This window comes from Astyanax mexicanus, chromosome 25, assembly GCF_023375975.1.
Source record: "Astyanax mexicanus isolate ESR-SI-001 chromosome 25, AstMex3_surface, whole genome shotgun sequence".
Taxonomy (NCBI): domain Eukaryota; kingdom Metazoa; phylum Chordata; class Actinopteri; order Characiformes; family Acestrorhamphidae; genus Astyanax; species Astyanax mexicanus.
In genome coordinates, this window is record NC_064432.1 from 20,109,846 (window position 1) to 20,126,884 (window position 17,039).

Below are 17,039 nucleotides of genomic sequence, written 5' to 3' on the forward strand. Positions count from 1 at the left end.
TGAAAATAACAATTACAGAAACACTAAAACTTGCCTTAGACATGCATGCTGGAGTGGATGTAGAGGCGCTGAGGCCACTGAGGGCTGAACTGCATTAAAATAAATTGAAATATTAATTATTAAATTGTTATAAAGAAGTTGTGTTTCTCTCATATTCATTCATTTAAAAAAGTACCCTACATAAACAAAAGGGGTACATGCATCTTAAATCCATTTAGGGAAGTGAGTTCACTAGAAGTGCAATAAAATATCAATATTGTATTGTACCGCAATATTTTGTTATGCAACACTGTACTGTAAAAAAACATAAAACTGAATTAATAGTTTATATCACAAGGATGGTTTCAGAGAGTGGTCAATGTCATTTTTAAATCTTGCTCACTAGATATCAATGTTGTACTCTGCTGTACTAAATATTATTGATAAAATGTGTGTGTGAATTGTATACTTTCATAAGTCGTTCTGGAAACACACACACAAAAAAAGTACAGTAGTTATGACTATTTAAACTTAGCTATGGCTTAAAATGAGATTTTATTATACAGTTGAGCAGAAAAACAAATTTTGAAACAAGCTCTAAATCGTGGACATTAGATCAGTGAAGGAAGCTGCCATCTTGGAAAAATATTAAAATTGCCTAATTTTGGCTTTATAAATGAGTTTAAGTCACAGTTTTCACATAGGCTATTATCCTAAAGCGGTAGAATCAAATGATCTGATCAACTCAGGATGTAGGAGATTTTACCAAAAGATATCTATTTGTCAAAATGTTTTTATTTTAGGAAGGTGACTATACATTGTGATAGTGATATTATTAGCATAAACTATATTTGTTGTGCTATTTTCTTTTCATTGTTTGCTTGCATTTTATTTGCATGCACTAAATATTCTGCACTTTTCTACTATTGTAGATTTTTGTTGTTACATTATTGTTATTTTTTATTTTGTTGCACTAGATATTTTTTTATACAAAATCACGGTCAAGATACTGTTTTAAAAATAGACAATGTTCATATTTTTTTTTTGTACTAAATGTATGAAATGTATTTTATAATTTAAAAAAATATTAACGTATTTTCTTGCATTAGTACATTCTTTAAATTAGGACCATAATGCCCACCAGTACGAAAAGAGTAATTTAAACAGCCGCAAGATATCGTCTTGCTTGTTTGGATCGTAATCCCTGTATTGGGATGCATACAACTAAAATTCTTGTCAAAACACAGCCCTACTGTTCACTTGGCAGCCATATCTCCCTGTGAATGAGGAGAGACCAAAATATTCTAAATTAAAAGTTAACTTCAAGTTAAATTACAGTTTTAAATAAATTCTAAAATCTGATATAAATACCTCATGAACATTGAGTGGAGCTTCCACACTAGCACACTGACCCACCTCTGCTCTCAGCACAACCAGCAAGCTGACCGACTCTTTCTGTTGAAGGGCAGAACTTCACTCACAAACAAATTACAAAAGTTGTTTTATTCTTTATACATTGAGTCATTCAACAGCAAATCAGTGAAATCACTGTTTTAAGGATTTAGCACAGTCTCATTATCACAGAGATGCCTTCGAAAACATAAAATTCCTTCACAAGAAAAAAAAAATCACAAAATCTCACTGTGTGAGATCTCTGGTTCAAATAAAGCAGCAAAATAATTTCAGGTTGTAATTGGTGCTATTACACATGCATATTTATTCACAGCAATGGGGGTATTTTTCACGCCTTTACCAACAGCTTTCCTGACTCTAATCACAGCGCATGAATTTCAGTAATACACCTGCCATGTTTAGATTTACACAATATTTCAGTTTTATATTTAAACCACTGAAATGTAACTAACTAACTGAGAAAAATACCTTTATATACTTGTTTATTAAAACGTTAGCTGTATGAACCTACCTAACTCTCTGGATAATTGTTATTATCATGAAAGCAATTACACAGCTTTATTATGTGATCAGTCTTAATAAACTTTTCCCTCTTCCATGTTTATAATGTACAGTATTAAGTCTGATTTGCTGGATGTAAATTAACAGGGGATTATCTAGAGTGCTAAATGGTTATAAAAACAACAATAAGGAAATTATAATGGTTCAACGCATGCTGGTGCTGTGGTATCAGGTTTACCAATGGTGGAGCAAATGTATGTCAGTGTTTCAGGGTGTCCTCATGTCTATGTTAGCTCCTAACTCTCTCTGCTTTCAGATAGGCTGTTACAGTCAGATTCGCTAAAGTCTCTGTAAAAAAAACCTGAGTGCTTTTCTGCAGTGTGATGTTACAGACACTTATTAGATTAGATTATTAATATTAACAGCAACAGATAGTGTGTGCTGGCCAGTTCCAGTAGTATGGATAGTTGGACTGATCCGTGCATTTGTAAACCGGCTATCCTGAAGTGCAGGTGTAAATGACTGGGTGTGTATGGTACACTGGAAATTGCTGAAGGTGGAAACAAAATGATGGGTGCATGGATGGATGTTGTCCCATGTCTTTTGGCATGTGAGAGAATAAAGTGCCTTTTCTAGGACCAAGTAAGGCTTTTAAATCAAAATAATAACACAAACTGGAAAAAATAGACGTTGTTACAGTGTCAAGGTTTTAAAAATAGGACCATTAAATTCACTCATCACTCTGGATTATTGGAAGACCTGCCCGTAAACATGGAGATCTGCAGAACATTCCAGAAGAGTGACATCAAGACATCTTTGAAAATTATGAAATTTTTATTTATACATTGAATCCAGGACACTTGTGTATTATCATATCTTATCTAATTTAGAAATAATTTATTTGGCTCAATGCAGCATTAGTGAGTTAGCAGTAACAAAATTCAAAATTAAAACAGTAATTTTAATCAGTTTCATTGTGAACCTATGATTTTGATTGGTTCCAATACTAGGAATGGCACTTTTCGTCCCTCCCCATCACCTGAAATTGAGATTTTGATTGGTTCTGCCATGAGGTTTGACTAGTTGTTTGCACACCACCTCCCAGCTGTAACTGAGATTTTGACTGGTTTGACTATCTGGTTATGCGGTTTTGGGTATTTTTTATGTTTTTAAACGTGGATTTAATCAAAAAGCGGCATTGCATACAAAAGCATGAATTTTTTTATTTTTATTTTTTTATTTTATGAGCTGGATTAGACCTTTTATTGGGTTGAATGCTTGTCTGTTTAGAGCCCATGTGTATTTTTCTGCATAAGTGCAGTGGGTCAGGACAACATGTGATCCCTAATTGGGTCTAGTGACAAGTCTGCCGCCTACTTTGACACGTGAAACGACCAGATACAGACTGCTGATGGGGCACGCTGTGCAGAGTGAGGTAATTGTAAAAAATCTCCTGGCTCAGTTTTGTCAGATGTTTCCTGTTGCTGTCTAGAATTTACCTGAGAAATGAAGCGCTGTTTCCTGACATTGATATGCTGTAGGCTGAGGTGATAGGATGGCTAACATGGGTTAGTAACCTCTGCAAGCTGCTCAGCCACGCATTTAATATGCTAAAATTCACTTAAAGGTCAGTCATTTTGAGGCGATCAATACTGATACACATTCTGCTTTACCTAGGTGAATCATGGCCCACTATGTGCTGACTGTTATAAACCACAGACTAAAAAGAAGGGATGTAATGAATATTTGCCACTACATATTGGTAAATATATGATTAGAATAGCATTACTGCGGTGAACGTATGATTTGAATAGCTTTACTGAGGTAAATGTAAGTTTAGAACAGCATTACTGTCTGCAGATATACACAGATGCCATTCATTAGAATAATTTGTCCACTTCCCATTTAGGAATACTACTGCCTTCAATTTAGAAGAAAATATTTGAAAAACTGCTGTTTCAAGTCACAGTGAGGTCTTTCCTCTAGTGTTAGAAGAATTTGCCCTCTCAAGCAAGACATAAATACCTTAAGGGTTATTTGATCATATACGGTATACGAACAGGTTTCTGCCAAACATTTTCATTTTCAGTTTATCCCAACCAAAAAAAGAACACAGTTTCAGTTTAAAGTTCTGAATTCTTAGAGTTCTGATAAAGTGGAACATGTTTTGACAAACATGGGAGATTCTGACAGTTCTGCTGGAATCTTCAAACCTTTTGATGCTTATCTAAATATCTATGCTGAAATGTCCTGATATTTATGCTCCCACTGAGTGCAGCATCTGATTTAAGATATTCTGACTCATGTCTCAGTGGTTTGAGTGTGACTGAGAGAAGTAGTGAGACTCCACATTTTAAAAATGCAATATCAATAAACCATAATGAAAAGCTGATTAAAGATTAGATTAGGCACATTAGTGACACTCAAAATCACTGTAAATGCTTACTCGTTTGAAAACAAATTAACAAGCAGTTACACTGTCTTTAAAACTACAGCCTGAAAATGCCTGTAACCTATTATTTTGGGTAATACCCAATGTTTCCACGTATAATGTTTGTATGGCTTTTTATTCTAAAAATATTTGTCATACATTTTTTTAACCATTTCCCAGCCTCTCTGATTTCCCACAGAAGTAGACAGACTGTTCCTGATTTCCAGATGTTGTACTGTGTTCAGTCCATATGTTTAAACTTTTGTCAATAACAATTCTCAATAACATAATAATAGCACAGTATGCAATAAAAAAATAAAAAACAATTAGTGCAGTGTAAATTACACAACACAAACACATTCAAAACAGCACCAACACTTACCACTAATCTGTTGCTAACACAAGAAGCCTAGTACACACACACTTTTAAAAGACCCTATGGCAGTTTTCACATCTGTCTATTTTACTTGAACAAACACTGGTATTTTGTTATATTTCTGGTGTCTTGCAATTATGGTATTAAAAGGAGAGGTCATAAACCGGTGACTCAGAACCAGAACCACACAGATCACAAGCAGAGATCATCCAAATCATCTGTAAACACACACACAGACTTTCTAAAATGATATAGCAATGTTCAAAGCACAAATCAACACTCTGAACAACCGATGACATGACTCTTTTTCTATACGTTTTCTATACATTTAAACCTCGAGTACCATCCAATATGTAATACAGCCATATTGGCGTGACGGCCAGTTCTTTCACAGGTTAAAAACAGGATTCAAGCTTCTTTACATCATATCATATTAAATACAGAATATTTTACTGATTTCAGTTCTAAACCACTACCTGGTATTGAACCAGCCACCTGTTCTTCCGATTAATGTTCTGGGTAGCAGTGAAGATATGGCCAAACAATGTGATCTACGATAATGCTGTTGCTATGAAACACAGTAGATTTAGATTTGAAGAGGTTTGGCATGTGAAAGTTCACTGTGACTGCCACCCCCTAAAAATGGTCTTCACCAGCTTTCCTGATCACTGAACAGCAGCATTACTTGGCATCACTCTTGGAGGAAGTTGGCCTGGGACAAAAGACCAAATTTCTTTCCAGCCTAGAGCCAAACGTTTACTTTCCAACCAGTGGAAAATAACTATCAAGCACTTGGACCAACCACAGATAGGCTATTCTACTCAGGCTACCCAAACACCCTGCCACCCACATGAAGAAACCCACCGCTAACACCTGCTCACACAGTTTGAAGTGAATGAGCTGTTCTGTGCAAGATTTGTTACATGATCGGATCAGATTCATTCTTTTCTCCCCCTGATATCTGATCCAGCATTTTCTGATTCATTAGCTGATACCAGCCCCATACCCAAAGCCATGCACTCTGTCTCTTAAGCTACATGCAACAGCCACAAACCCATTTAAGCTAAACTTCCATTATTATGTGGACTACTTATGAGTTGGGCTATTGGAAATGACGACACTGATAAAAAAAAACAGCAAGGTGAGCAAATTGACTGACCAGCTTCGATTGTGGTTCCAGAGAGAATGGTAGAAATCTAAGTGGGTTTCTACATGCGTTTTCTGTGACCAGAAAGGGCTTTACAAATGGGCCCAATAATTTCAGTGAACCTTCTCAAATGGGTCACTTTTAAGCCTGATGTACTGTGTACAACCCAACTTTATGGTTTCCAGTTGGGCTTCCACACAGTTCCCACATGGGAATGTTCTCTGGGACAATGCATCTTTTCTCTGGGCCAACCTTTTAACAACCTTGACCATCAAAAAAAAATATTTTAGATGATGTACAGATCTTGAGCTGTAATCGATATTAAGGTAAATTCTTCTGCAGACAGTGGCCTAGTGTAAGCACTGCTTATGCTGTAAATATCATTGTTTCAGTGTAAAAGGCCTCTGTCCTCGGTCCAGGTAGAGGCTGTGTAATTGAGGCTAGCCTGCAGCTAATATCTCCATTATTGTCCGTCTCTGAGAGGATGAGGCTGACACAGATAGGCTGGAATCAGTGGAGCGAGCGCGGGGAGCTGGCTAAATGGGTCACCCGCGCTCTGTAAACAATCAGTAAGGCGGGAAAAGGAGGCGCGTTTAGTGCAGTTAGCATGATGCTAACATCTCCACAAGCTGGAGCTGCGCCTGACTGACTGACACAGCAAACACACCGAGGGTCACACACACAGACACACGACAATACTGTGTTACGTGCACAGGAGGGGGTTCTGTGCCCGAGCTGAACACAACACTACAATGAAGCGGTGTAAACAGCGGCGGATCTGAGCTATTCTGTCGAATCAAGGTCACGAGAACCGCGGCGTTCAGTGTGTTCATCCATGTCATATGAGAGAGAGAGAGAGAGAGAGAAAAAGAAAAGGAGAGAGGAATGGAAAAAGAATGAGAAGGGTTGAGTGAGAAAGATGAAGAGAATAGAGAGAGAGAGAAAAAATAAAATGAGAGAGACAGAAAATGGAGAGAGAAATGAGAATAGAGAGAGAAAATTAAGAAAAAAGGAGAGAGAAAGGGATAAGGGATAGAAAAAACAAAAAAAGAGAGAATAGATGAAAAAGACAAATGGAGAGAGAACAAATGTGAGGGAGAAAGGATAGAAATTGAAAAGAAGAAAAAATAATTTAAAAAGAAATTAAGAGAATAGAGAGAGAATTTTTTAAAAGCAGAGAGACAGAAAATTGAGAAAGAATTGGAAAAAGAATGAGAAGGGAATTGAGTACGAAATATGGAGAAAGAAAGTAGAGAGAGAGAAAATAAGATAGAAAGACAAAAATAGAAAGAGCAAATGTGAGGGAGAAAGGATAGGGAGTATAGAAGAAACAAAAATTTAAAGGAGAAAGAGAAAAGGAATAAGAATGAGAAGGGGAGAGTGAGACATGAAGAGAATAGAGAGACAAAATTTTAAAAGCAGAGACAGAAAATGGAGAAAGAATTGGAAAAAGAACAAGAAGAAAATAGAGAGAATATTGAGAGAAAAGGAGAGAGAAAATAGGATAGAAAGACAAATGTAGAGAGAGAAAGAGAGAATAGAAGAGAAAGACAAATGAAAGATTGAGAAAAAATGTGAGGGAGAAAGGATAGGGTAAATAGGAGAGAGAAAAATTGAAAAGGAGAAATAGAAATGAAAAAAAATACTGAGAAGGGGAGAGGGAGAAAGCTGAAGAGAACAGAGAGAGAAAAAATTAAAAGGAGAGACAGAATAGTAGAGAGAATAGAGAGAGAAAAGTAGAGAATAAAAGAGAAAGAAATTGAGAGAGAGAGAGAAAATGTGAGGGAGAAAGGATAGGGAGAATAGAACAGAAAGACAGAAAGAGAAAAGGAGACATGGAGAGAGACAGAGAAATGGAGAAAGAGAGAGATAAATGGCGAGACAGAAATTGTGAGGGACAAATGGAAAGAGATAAAAAAAGAGATGGATAAAAAAAGAAAGCAAAGTAGAGGAAAGAAAAAATAAGAGAAAATTAGACAGCCAAGGAAAGTGAAATAAATGAAGTAGAGATCGAGAGATAGAAAATCAAAAGTGAGTGAGAATAGGAATAAAGTGAAAGATGGAAAGAGAAAAATAATAGAGATGGAGAGAGAGAATTCAAAAAGAGAGTAAACGAAAGAAAATGAGGAGATAGAGAGAGATTGAATGAGAGGGAGACGGTACATAAAAAGGAGAGAGGGAAGGAGAGAGAAGGAAGGAGAGAGAGGGGGGAAGTCATGGTGGATTTTATTTTGAGAATCTTGTCTGCTCGTCCTCAAGGATGCTGCCATACCAACACACTCCCCACAGAGATAGAGATAGAGAGAGAGAGAGAGAGAGAGAGAGAGAGAGAGAGAGAGAGAGAGAGAGAGAGAGAGAGAATCGCTGTCAGTGGAAATGAGGCGTTTGAAATCTCTTTATATGAAGACTGGACGTGGATCTCAGGTTAAGCTAGCTAGCTAACAGCCGGGGTCCCCACAAATCTCTCCCTCTCTCTCACACTTTCCTCCAAATAAACGAATTAATCGAGGTAATTGTTTTAATCAGATCTCTGCATTACAGAGCAGCGACCGCCCCCCTCCCTCCCTCCCTCCCTCCTTCCCTCCCTCAAACACACACACACGCTGGTTTGTATTCCTGTCTTTTGCGGTACTTCAACCATATACTTCAGCATTGTCGAAACTAATGCCACTAGCTAATTATCACTAACCTCATTGATAACCATGAATAATTATTATTTGAAGACGAGCAAAAACTGAATATCTCGTCAAATCATTTTGTAGCACGTCTCCACAACGCAACACACATACACACTCATATCTGGGGACGATTCCTATATGTTGAGTCCCTGCAGACACACAAATGCATGGCCATTCACTTATAATTGTGTGTGAGCGTATATATATATGGTGTGTATATATATATATATACACACCATGAAGAGCGACGCCCATTAAAACACCGCGCACGACGCCGCGCAGCACAGCATCCCGAACAGAACAGAACCGAACCGAACCGAGCACCCCCTCCATATATTATAGTCTATTATAGCCCGAACCGAGCTGGGCTGAGATGAGCACCCGTTCTAACAGCAGCGAGATACACTGCTTTTAGTATCATCATTACTGAATCATCCATATTGATTATAATATAAGACTTTTAAGCTTTATTATGCTAAATGAGCAAGACCATCGACGCCGCCTTTCAATTAAAAAAAAAAACATAAAACAAAATAAAATAAAAAAACGCGGCACTTACCACATCTTCTTTAGAGATGAGAGATGAGCCGCGGGGACAGGGACGAGGAGGGATGACCAAACCCCAGAACAGCCTGCTGTGTGTAGTGTGTAATCCGGCGACAGAGCCCACCAGTCTCCGGCCCAGTAGCTAGCTAGTACCCCCCCACCACCACCACCTCCTCCAATACCTCCTTCTCCAAAACAACGGCTCGGTTCGGGTCCGCCCGTTCACCGACTAAAGCACAAGAACCAGGAGCAAAGGAACAAAACCGAGCAGAAGAATCTGCACGCGCGTCTCGAGCGCTGCTGCGTCCAGCGGAGGACGGAGCTTCAGCGCGCGGACAGCATCGCTGTGCTGTGCTGTACTGTACTGTGCTGTGCTGTGAACGGGGCGCGTGGCGCAGGACGAGGGGGGCCGCGAGCCTGACAGCTCGTGAGAGCGTGAGAGACAGCGCGAGAGGGAGCGCGAGCGAAGAAAACGACACGCTAATCTGGCAGCGCGAGCCAAGCAGCAAGAGCGCGGTGATGCTTCGATTCAACCGGGAGGGAGGAACTGAGAAAAATGTGGGGGGTGTGGGGGGGTGGGTGTACGGTGAACACACGCACCGGTAGACTCGGGCGGCCTCTGGCGGCGGAGCGCGCGCAGCAGCGGCTCCCATCGACCTTGTGTTCACCTGCATTACATAACCACCACCCCGGACCTTATAATCACAGCTGACATTCACACAGACAGGTTATAACCTCCTGTAACTGTGATGACCACTCAGGCCAGTCACTTCAGTCCCTCACCTTTCAAACAGTCCACATCCTTAAAAGCAAATACATTACATTAAATTACAATACGTTACATTTAGCTGACGCTTTTATCCACAGCGACTTAAAACGATGAGGAATATAAGCAATAGAGCACACAACAATGCAACGCAAAAAGTGTAACATTTAGCACTAACACACTTTTGTTGAATAGCCCTTGGCTCCACATTTTGAAATACAGCCCTTTTATCTGATGCTCCCAATATTCTTACAACGCTGGTGATAGGGAAAGGGCATCCTGCCAGAAATCACTATTTTTACACCATCAACAAGGCTTAAAGTTATGGAAGCCAATTTCTTCCACTTGGAAAAAAAAATGAGGATCCTCCACTAGGCCATAATTATGAGATACTAAGTAACAATTTTGAGATAGTATATCATATTTATAATTATTATGAGATACTGAGTCATTATGAGATAGTAAGTCTGGGAATATTTTCATAACTATGACTCAGCATCTTATAATTATGACCTTGTGGAGGACCCTTAAAAAGGAGGGGCTTAAATACAAACTAGTTCCACACAGGACCATGCAGTATCTTAATAGTTGCTTACACAAATGTAAACCAGAACTCTTTTTGATTTACTTTATTGATTTTGCATGTAAATAATACAATACTAGAAATCTCTTGATATTCATTAATTAGTCAATTTACACACTGTTTACTTTCACCAGATTCCACTTTTTACAGATTCCCGCTCCTCAATTCATTAGTAGAATTTCAAGGGCCCTGATAACTAAAACGAGGAACCGAGGCACTCGATCGGGGTCTGCTGAACTATGCAGTGTGAAAACACTTTTCTAGATAGGTAAGACTTTTTCGGACCAATTACAGAAAGACTGGAAATGAATGTATAAGTAGATAAATCTTTATTTAATATTAATAAAAGCAACTTCAGGATAATCTTTTACACACATTCTGCTGAGGGGGCGCGTGTAAACGAGGGGGGTTGGATTCTGACAAAAACACCTAATATCCTACAAAACAATAAATATTATATATAGAGAGAAACAGCCCATGTGGCTGGATGTGGTAGGTTGTTTAAAGTTAGGATATGGTAAAGTTTTAAGTCCATTACTAAACTGCAGTATGAAACCAAAACAAACTAGACCAAATATACACAATATAACAAAGACACAAACCTTGAAGAACACTCTGGTCCAGACTTTCAGGTATGAAAACACCCTTATATAATGTATGGCAGCATTATGCTTTTGCTACCAGATATATTCATTCTAAAAACAGGGTGTGTGACAGGTCCTGGGACCTTTTTTGCTGGTTTTGCTTAGTCTTCATCTACACATTTACATATCAGCAACCCATGGAGAAACAGAATTGATCTGAAGATCTATATTTTATATATTATATTTTATATTTATATTTTAAAATGATTTAAAAATATTTTTGCATGCGCTTTTACACATTCTTTCCAAAAACTTACAGACTGTTACTTTAAATAAAAAAAAATGCCATTTTGATTTTCACCAAGAAGGCATCAATTACAGTAATGAACTGTTAAAAGCTGTGTCTGAAATATCTAATTACTCCTTACTTAGTGCACTACATAAATCATAAATCAACAGTTTGCATAAAAATATGCATAAAATGTTAAACAGAACACTGTACAGTCTGTGACTAAACATACAGTAAATATTTTCCCGGCAATGGACTTATAGTATGAACTCCCACCAGTATAAATAATGTTGCTTAATTTTGTTTGTGTTTTGGAGTTTATTTTTTTTATGGCGTCATTACGATTGAACACTTACCTGATTTCCAGGCTTTTTTACGTTTCATCACCACCTTTCTCCAGAAACTTACTGGCCACTCGTCTTCACATTACCACACTGAGTAAAAATGAAATTGGACATAGGTGAGTCATCCTGTCTACTACAGAGAACACTGAATGAAAGCTGTGGTTTTGAAGGGTTAAAACTACTGTAGATTTCTGAAATCTTACAATTCAAGTTAAGAATCTCGTTTTAAAGAAACAAATTAAGAATTATCTAAAGAAAACAAATCTGCAAAAAAATGCAACTGCCCTTTTGCACTAAAATGTGAAAGCTGCGATGACTGGCATTTTGAAAAGAAAGTCCCTGTGCTCTGTTTGTTGACCACACCCCCACAACTGTGGCCTCAATGCACAGCCCAGTATGTAATTTTGGTAGTACAGAACAGTCATAATGTATACAACAGATTGCATAAATACAGCTTGACCCATGTCTACTACATGCATTCATTTCCAGGTTTGACACAATTAAAGCAAAATACAGCACACATTTTGTATAGCACAGCCTTGCGCTATGAATGGTTCAAAAGATTAAACTAGGAAAATTCATTAGGGGTGCTAAAAAAAATTGCAGCGTTAACAATGTGTCACATTATCGCTTTGTTAAAGCTTACAATTTGACAGGAATATAATAAAATAATTCTAATATGCACCTTCACATGTTTTAAATAATTGTGAGAATTTTAAAAATAGATGTTAAATGTGTTCAGAATAATGAATAGAACTACTAGCGAATCTAAATTCACCGTACGCCACTGGCGATAATAAAAATATTGTTTTGTGTTTATTATTTTATTTGTGTTATTATTTTCTTGTTTGCTGGAGAGGAATGCACTTTAAATTTCATTTTACTTGGTATAATGACAGATATTCTATTCTATTCTATTCTTAATGAAAATGCACATCCAAAGCTTAGTGATATAAAGTGTTACCAGGTCATACTCACCACTCACTCAAGTTCTTTATGTTAATTTTCCTCTGGAATAAATGTGTTAGTTTAGAGTACATACTGTATAATGTTACACAGTGTTTGTATGAAAGTTACATAACTATGCTGCAACACTGAAGACCAAAATGTATAGTTAATTTTAACATACAATGTCTATATGGGTCCACTCTTCAGAGTGTAATTATTAAAGTGTCCGCATACTAACACTTTTACTTAAACATAATACTGATTCCTTTTGGCGAGTTAAAATATAACACTGCTTAACACTCACCTGTGCTAACTCTGTGCAGTGGTATAAATAAACTTTCGCAAAGTGTCAGTTTTGAACTCTTCTGGACTAACATTTTGAAAGCAACTTATTGTTGCTTAAAATGCCAAACTATCAAATAAAACATATCAAAATTTCTAGTAAATGGTAATCAACATAACCAATATTTTATTAGCCATTTCTGTTCAGTTACCAAACCATATGACCTTTTGCTGTCATAAACATACAGATTAATGTTTTTTCATATTTAATTTAATATATATATTTAACTGATACGTACCGAAATGCTGGCCTATAAAACAGGAGGAGCACATGAGCAAGTCTCTCTGTCACTGAGGGAGAAGCAGGGTCCCATGATTTGTCCTCACAGACCTGAGGAATAAAGGCAGAATTTAGATATAAAACACCAAATACACAGGAATAGACAATCTTCAAAAATGTGTAACTGAAGACCAGAGTGAAGTACAGATATCATACACATCGTACAGACACCATATTACACATATCAAACAGCAGAACATACCATATCTTACAGCACAGTAACATTATCTGATATTATATTGATAGCCATTAATTCAACTTGTTAGTTGCAGCCTAGTCCAAAAACTGACAGAAAAACATTTTTTTACCATTTATAAAACAACTAAAGTTCACCAGAGTTAGCAAATAACATTAACTTACCCCCTGACAGCATAAATGACTACCCAACGTTCCTGTCAATCAGTCAATCAATCAATCAAAAAAAATAAATCTCTTATTTTAAAATGTTAAACAGGTAAAATTGTGCAACTGTCTATATCACAGCTATATCATTAATTAACTAAATGTGTGTTTAATCACCTGTTTATTCCTTTAAGTATCTTTAAGTATTTTTATTTTGTTGCAGTAGGGTATTCTTAAAATGTTTTTTTGTAATTTAGCGTTGTCATATTCCAAGAGTATAGTTATCACAAACATACCATGAAATATTGTGATATTGTTTTAGGGCAATATCGCCCACACCTACAACCTACTATTACAAAAGTGTCAGCGTTTACATGAATAATTAACCCGGCATATAAATTAATTTCTTTATCATTATTTTTTAATAACACAAAACAGACAGACATATAAATAGGAAGAACAACAGACAGAAACTACCATTATTAAAAATATTAGTGCTAACATAAAGAATTAACCCGGCAGTTAAATAAAAAAACAGAAGTTTTAGCTGACGTTGGCTTTACCAAAACTGCAGCTTGTTTTGTAACCGTTGGTCGCGCGGACACATTTAAGGTGGAATTTAAGGTTAAGGTAAAACTCTAAAGGAAATGCTAATGCTAATGCTAAATTGTTTGTTCAACGCGAGTAAAATAAATAAATACTAGTTAATTTAACTACTTCAGCAGGCTCTAGGAACACTGAGTAAAAGAAAAAGTAGAATTAACTCACGAACGTTACAAACATACCGTGACTCTTCCTTATTTACTCACAGCTCTGTGGTTAATGTCACAGCGTTGGTCGGGTTACTGCCCTTCATTAGCGGGTAGCAACTGTAGTTATGTGACTGTAATACTGTAGACACAACTACTCGATTATTAAATTAGTTACTAATTATTTTAATAATCGATTATAATCGGTTAGTTGTTGCCGTAAGAGACGTAACTAGCACAGTGCCACCCACCTGTTATCACCAATTAACGCCGTGATTAATTCAGTTAACCCAACCAGTTCGGATTTTTTGGTTTCAAAATAAAAGCCCCAGGGCAGAAAATATAAATAAATTATAGTACACAATTTAATTAGTTTGGACGTTAGTAAGTAAACTTTTAATCAAAATATGGTAAAATATCTGTGCCATATTTGATATTATAGTATATTTGCATCTTATTTTTAAGCATTGTTTTCAGGGCTGAAATATGTAACGTTAATTATTTTAGAGCAACATATTTCAGCTAATAATGTAAAAATGTATAAGCAATATACTTTTTAAAGTCAGTTATTTTATTAATATTAAAAAATAACTCTGATTAATTTGTTGTGTAGCTTTTTCGTCTTGCAGTGTTTTTAACGGGCTTTTGTGGAGAGTGAAAAAAAGGTTAAATTAACAATAAGATGAGAAAAAAAACACTTGTATGAAGATATGTTTAAATATTTAAACCCACAGAAAATGTTGTGTTGCAAAAGATTTATCAAAAGACATTTTAGCAGATATAATATAATATAACATAACATAATATAATATAATATAATATAATATAATATAATATAATATAATATAATATAATATAATATATTAAGTTTTAATTCTTGGTTTGTAAAATCTGATTATTTTATACCTCTTAATAGGTTTTATATTTTTTTCATTATCATTAAAGACCCCAGTCTTACTCTATAGCCCCACAGTATCATCAGAGCTGCTTCATGTTTATTTTAACATCAAAGCGAGAGAAGAGCGCGCGCACGAGGGGATCCTCTGAGGCACTCGCGTTCCCGCCTCTCTCTCTCTCTTTCTCTCTCTTTCTCTCTTAGCGCGTGCGTGTATCACTTTGTACAGTAGCCCACCTGGACAGGTTGTGTGTGCTCGGCTCGTGGGGTGTGAGGAGTTTGTGGACGGTACCGGTGTTACACCGTTTTCTGTGACCGTCGGGTTTTGTGACCACAGAGGGCGCTACTTCACAGTTTCTGTTCACGGGCACGAGCGCGCTGCGTAGACTGCGTAAGCTACGCGGACTCGCTTTATTTTCTCTTTCTGCTGCTGTCGAACGATGAAAAAAGGGTGTTTACATTTTTATGTTGTCTATAAATAAAATAAATGATCTTGAACATGAACGTTTCATTATTAATTCTCTGCATTTTCACGTCGTATGAAGAAAGTAGGGGGGGGGGGGGGGGGGGGGTGCACTGCAAAATACAAGCTTTTTCCCTAAACAAACCAAAACGTCAGAACCAGTAAAATATTAGATAAAACAGAAAACTGAGTAACACTAAGAAAATGTTTACTTTTATCCAATTACTTTTATGTTGAGTAGTATTGCAAAACAGAAGAAAATAGATTATCTCATACTTTACACCTGTTCTATTATGCTAAACATACATTAGATAATGTGTATCATATTTAAACTGATCTAAAAATTATTCAAATGGTAGTTATAATGCCCTATCCGATGTTAAAAGATTCCATTTTAATTCCATTTATTAAAAGGGTTAGGTTATTTTTTCATTGTTTTCTGTTATTTTGGAGACAAAATGGGCTGATACTTGATTCAACTGTAAAAATGTGCCTTTGTCAGGTCCTATCTTAAACATGAGTTATAAAGTTTTTTTTGTGAGAGTGAGGCAATCACTGGCCTTTACTCAAACTCTGACATCTGACATCAGAATATGTGACACTATTCATCTCCGTGTAAAACCAACCAAATCTTCACTCACTATTCCTTCACATTTTCAGCTTTACAAAACATTTATTACTGGACTTGATCGTAATGCTTTAGAATAGGGGTCATACTTTCTGACAGCTGGTATCAAAATATGTGACCCTATACCATCTTTATTAAATATAGTTTAAAACTTACCACATTTTCTCAGATTACTCACCATTCCTTCACCTTTTCAGCTACACAAAACATTAGTTACTGGACTTGACCATAATGCCTTAGAATAGGGGTCACACTTTCTGACAGCTGGTATCAGAATATGTGACCCTATACCATCTATACTAAATATAGTGTAAAACAAACCAAATACTGTCAGATTACTCACTATTCCTTTACCTTTTCAGCAATACAAAACATTTATTACTGGACTTGACCATAATGCTTTAGAATAGGGGTCACACTTTCTGACAGCTGGTATCAAAATATGTGACCCTATGCCATCTTTATTAAATATAGTGTAAAACTAACCAAATCTTCTCAGATTACTCACTATTCCTTCACCTTTTCAGCTACACAAAACATTTATTACTGGACTTGACCATAATGATTTAGAATAGGGGTCACACTTTCTGACAGCTGGTATCAGAATATGTGACCCTATACCATCTCTATTTAAAACTGTGTAAAGCTAACCACATTTTCTCAGATTACTCACTATTCCTTCACCTTTTCAGCTATACAAAATATTTATTACTGGACTTGACCATAATGATTTAGAATAGGGGTCACACTTTCTG

At 36.5% G+C, this 17,039-nt stretch overlaps 1 protein-coding gene across 7 annotated transcripts in view; it reads right to left on the bottom strand.

The window, feature by feature from the left end:
- adgrl3.1 (adhesion G protein-coupled receptor L3.1) overlaps positions 1-14,518 on the bottom strand; it is a 127,310-nt gene extending 112,792 nt beyond the window's left edge. For 4 of the 7 annotated variants that reach the window (XM_022682001.2, XM_022682004.2, XM_022682003.2 and 1 more), the window contains exon 1: positions 9,085-9,618. The gene's annotated coding sequence lies outside the window, so the exon portion shown is untranslated. Of the gene's footprint in view, positions 1-9,084; positions 9,619-11,649; positions 11,728-13,166; positions 13,259-14,334 lie in introns of those variants that run through there. The other 3 variants (XM_049472629.1, XM_049472630.1, XM_022681998.2) reach the window with 3 other exon arrangements.
- Positions 14,519-17,039: the final 2,521 nt, after the last annotated feature.